This window comes from Triticum dicoccoides, chromosome 4B (assembly GCF_002162155.2).
Source record: "Triticum dicoccoides isolate Atlit2015 ecotype Zavitan chromosome 4B, WEW_v2.0, whole genome shotgun sequence".
NCBI lineage: Eukaryota > Viridiplantae > Streptophyta > Magnoliopsida > Poales > Poaceae > Triticum > Triticum dicoccoides.
The window spans coordinates 533,946,941-533,952,190 of NC_041387.1; positions in this window are offsets into that span (position 1 = coordinate 533,946,941).

Genomic DNA, 5,250 nt, shown 5'->3' on the forward strand with positions numbered 1-5,250 from the left:
CAGCAAATTCTTCAGACGTTAAGGCACGTCTGGAGACCTGACCCTGCAAAAGAGATTAGTTCTTTTTCTTCGCCACCCACATCTGAAGGGGTGGCAAAGAGTTCATCACTCTGCGAGCACCATATGAGAATGGTGGCATAGAAGCCAAACCATTTCGTTTCACATAAGAGGGGTTAGGGTAAGCATATGAATAAGTAGAGAAATTCTTCGAGGACTTATGAACATAATGATTTGAAGAATAATGTGCATATTCGTAGCCCTTAGCTCTACCCTACGAAACAGAGTTGTTAGCACGATGATAATCATGTGAGGACTTTGATCCATTTGAGGAATTTGATTCATATGAGGAATTTGGTCCGTATGAGGATTTGGATCCATATGAAGAATTTGGTCCATATGAGGATTTGGATCCATATGAAGAATTTGGTCCATATGAAGAGTTTGATCTGGGGTTCCTATTCTTCACAGGTGGTGTCATGAGGACATTCACCTGAAGACTTTCAACATAACTTTTGGGAACCCAGATTTTCTTCATAGGGGAACCGTTCCTGCAGTTAGTCCCAACATATCTAGCAAATACTTCACCATTCTGATTTTTGAACAGTTTATAGTTGGAGTCAAATGACTCATCAGAAGAATGAGGAGATTCACATGTAAAGCCAGATAAGTTGGATGGATCAACTGGAGGTCCCTTTGCAGCAACCCATGAGGTTTTGGGGTACTGCTCAGGTTTCCAATATGTTCCATTAGCATTAAGTTTCCTCTCAAAGGCAATACCCTCTTTCCTAGGGTTTCTGTTGAGGATCTGCTTCTTGAGCACATCACAAAGAATCTGATGCCCTTTGAGGGTTTTGTACATGCCTGTAGTGTACAGTTCCTTCAGCCCTGCATCGTCAGTGATACTAGCAATGTCCTCAGATGAGGAATTAGTGATAGCAGAGGCAGGTGAAGAATTTGTAACAGTTGAAGCATTTGAACATTCAGGTGAAGAATTAGCAGATTCACGTTCAATGCACTTTAAGCATGGAGGAACAAATTCTTCCTGAGAAGTGCTGATTTGTTGAGCAAGTAATGAATTGCGCTCCTTCTGAAGATCTTCATAACTCACTCTTAGCTTCTCAAGATCTTGCTTTCTTTGAAGAAATTCATAAGAAAGTTTCTCATGATCAGATAAGAGAGTGTTATGATGACTTTGAAGGTTATCAAACCTAGACTGAAGTCTCTAAAGATTTCCAGTCAGGGCTTTAGTGCGATCCATTTCTTCACCCAACATATCATCACTTTTGTCTAGCATGTTTTGAACCTTTTCCAAGGCATGTTGTTGTTTGGTGGCAATGTAAACAAGTTTGGTATAGCTAGATTCAATATCATCATCGGATTCATCATCATCAGATTCACAACCACTAAATTCAGACAAGGAACATTCGGTTACCTCGTCACCCTTTGCCATGAGACATGATGCAGACGATGATGATTCCGGCTCAAAAGTCATCGTTTTGAGAGATTCCTTGAAGTCCTCAAACCAGGGACCATGACGGGTTCGATGACCTTCATAAATGTCGGAGATTCGGTCCCAGATAAGCTTTGCATTGCAAAGATGCATAATGTGCCTGAATTGATCTCTGGATAGGCAGGAACAGATGATATCCTTCGCCATGCAGTCAAGTCGAGTGTATTTGCGAATATCATCTGCATTCGCTGAGTTGCATAGATCAGTAAGACCAATCTCAGTGACGGTCCACAGCTCGCTGTCCCTCGCCATGAGGCGCTTCCTCATCATGGCCTTCCACTTGGGATAATCATGACCGTCAAAGATAGGGCATGTCACTTTCTTCATACCTGCGGTCGACATAACTAAAACTCTAGGCGGTTAAACCAAAATCACACAGAACAAGGGAGTACCTTGCTCTGATACCAATTGAAAGTGCGTTATGTCGACTAGAGGGGGGTGAATAGGCGATTTTTATGAATTCTTCACTGAGGAATTTGCCGGTGAGGAAATTCCTTAGTGAAGAACTGTTAGCAGCGGAATAAGTACTCAGAAGTAAGCATAACAGAATACAATCATGGTCATCATGATGAAATGAAGACTAGCACAGAGTACAGAAAGCGTAATCACAGGATAACACAAGATGAAGACAAACAGACTGAAGAAATTGAACTGAGGAAATTGAGAAAGTCTTCAGTCAAAGTCTTCAAACACAGATATGAACAAACACTCAACACAGTAATGAGGAAATGAAAGGGTTGAGGAAATAGAACCAGTTAGGTTGGCGAAGACAATGATTTGGTAGACCAGTTCCAACTGCTGTCTCAGTTGTACGTCTGGTTGGAGCGGCTGAGTATTTAAACTCGAGGACACGCAGTCCCGGACACCCAGTCGCTGAGCACGCAGCTCAGGACACCCAGTCCTCACCGTATTCTCCTTGAACTAAGGTCACACAGACCTCGTCCAATCACTCGTGGTAAGTCTTCAGGCGACTTCCAAACCTTCACAGACTTGGTCACTCGGCAATCCACAATTCCTCTTGGATGATCTAGACCTTGACGCCTAACCGTCTGGAAGAAGCACAGTCTTCAAAGATAACAAGCGTCAGATCCACGCAGGATCAATTTCTTCAGTGATGCTCAATCACTTTGGGTTTGTAGGGGTTTGGTTTTGGGGGTTTTCCTCACTTGATGATTTTCGCTCAAAGTCCTCGGAGGATGGGTTGCTCTCAAATGACAAGTGTCAAGTTCTCTCGGAGCAGCCAACCAGCTAGTGGTTGTAGGGGGCGGCTATTTATAGCCTAGGGAGCAGCCCGACATGATAAGACATAAATGCCCCTCAATGATATGACCGTTAGGTGGATAAGATATTTTGGGACAGCTGGCGCGCATCACAACAACGGTCGGAAATTTGACTCTCAAATTCCTCAGGGCTATCATGTTCCTCACTGTGTAGGTAATTCACACTGACGAATTCCTAACTCCTTAGTCAGAACAAATTCATCAGCGACCAGGAGAACTTCATCTCTGTCACTGAAGAAAGTGACTGAACTGTATGAGATTTCCAAAGGCTTCACTCGAAGGGATTGGTAGGTGTAGGATTTGAGTTGAGCATCACATGGAATTTTTTCCTTAGTATTTCCTCGACCCCCTTTAACAGTACGGTGTTTCCTATGACTCAAGAAGGTGAAAATGAAACTACGAAAACAAAAGTCTTCACGCTTCATGTTCCACAAATGAATACCAAGTCTTCAAGGTCACACCAATTTCTTCACTTTCAAAGTCTTCAGAAAGTCTTCAGAATATCAAAGTCTTCAGTTGAAGAACTTCATTTTTAGGGGTCGACTTTCTCTGTAAATATCAAACTCCTCATAGACTTATAGACCTGTGTACACTCACAAACGCGTTAGTCCCTTAACCTATAAGTCTTCAATACACCAAAACTAAGGGGCACTAGATGCACTTACAACTGCGACAAAGCTCGGATTTTTGCCGCATTAGTTTCAATTCCTCTATTAGAAACGATGAAGCCCAGCAGTTTTCCAGAGGTGACGCTGAAAACGCATTTCTCTGGATTCAGCTTGATGTCGTATGTTCGGAGGTTGTCGAACGTAAGCCTCAAGTCATCTATTAGGGTTTCGACGTGTCTTGTTTTTATGACTACGTCGTCCACGTATGCCTCCACTGTTTTGCCGATTTGCTTTTCCAGGCATGTTTGAATCATGCGTTGGTAGGTTGCGCCGGCATTCTTAAGCCCGAAAGGCATAGTGTTGAAGCAGAAAGGGCCATATGGCGTTATGAAAGCTGTTGCAGCTTGGTCGGACTCTGCCATCTTTATTTGATGGTATCCAGAGTATGCGTCGAGGAAACACAGCGAGTCTTGACTGATGTGGCGTCGATGATTTGATCAATGCGAGGGAGGGGAAAGGGATCCTTGGGGCAAGCCTTGTTGAGGTCTTTGAAGTCGACGTGCAGGCGCCAGGATTTGTCCTTCTTTGGTACCATTACCAAGTTCGCCACCCAATCTGGATGTTTGATATCTCTGATGAATCCGTCCTCAAGTAGCTTGGCTAGATCTTCCCCCATGGCTTGCCGTTTGGGATCTGAAAATCGCCTTAGGGTCTATTTAACGGGTTTGTATCCCTTTAGTATATTAAGGCTATGTTCGGCCAATACGCGTGGGATGCCCGGCATGTCCGATGGGTGCCAGGCGAAAATGTCCCAATTCTCGCGTAAGAAGTCTCGCAGTGCGGCGTCCGTAGCGGGGCTCAACTGCGTCCCGATGGAAGCTGTCTTCGTGGGGTCCGTTGGGTGGACTTGGAATTTGACTATCTCATCTGCGGGTTTAAATGAGGTGGACCTGGGTCGCTTGTCGAGTATCACGTCGTCCCTGTCCACGATGGTGCGCAGTGTTGTTAATTCTTCTGCTGCTAGGGCTTCGGATAATGCTTCCAAGGCTAGTGCTGTGGTTTTGTTTTCGGCACGGAGTGCGACGTCCGGATCACTAGCTAGAGTGATGATTCCATTGGGTCCGGGCATTTTAAGCTTCATGTACCCGTAATGGGGTATAGCTTGAAAGCTTGCAAACGCGTCCCGCCCTAGAAGGGCGTGGTATCCGCTGCTGAAAGGAGCCACTTGGAATGTGATTTCTTCGGACCTGTAATTCTCTAGGGTGCCGAATACCACATCGAGTGTGATTTCCCCGCACACCGTGCTTCCTGACTAGGGATAATTCCTGTGAAGGTTGTGCCGCTTTGTTCAATGCGGCTTTTATCAATTTCCATCTTCTTGAGTGTTTCTTCGTAGATCAAGTTTAATCTGCTTCCGTTGTCCATGAGTACTTTAGTGAGCTGAAAGCCGTCCACTATTGGGCTTAGGACCAAAGCGGCTGGTGCCCGGATGGTCTGGAATTGGGGTTCGTCACTGGCATTGAAAGTTATAGCAGTGTCGTTCCACGGATTCATTTTTGCCACATGGCAGATTTCCGCGGAGCTTCGATGAGCTCGCTTGCGCCTATTGCTTGAGGCAAAAGTCTCGAAGACTGTTAGTACTATATTGTGTTCCTTGGCGGGATGTTGTTCTCCTTTATGGCTTTCGAGGAGATCCTCGCCACTTTTTGCTACCTACCGGAGTATCCAACATGCCCTAAGGCTATGGGTTGGTGTTGCATCCGGCGTACTGTGAAGCTTACATGGCACATTGAGCCATTCTTCCAATACGGTTCCACGCCCTGGGGCGGGTTTTGGTTTCTTGGGATTGAAT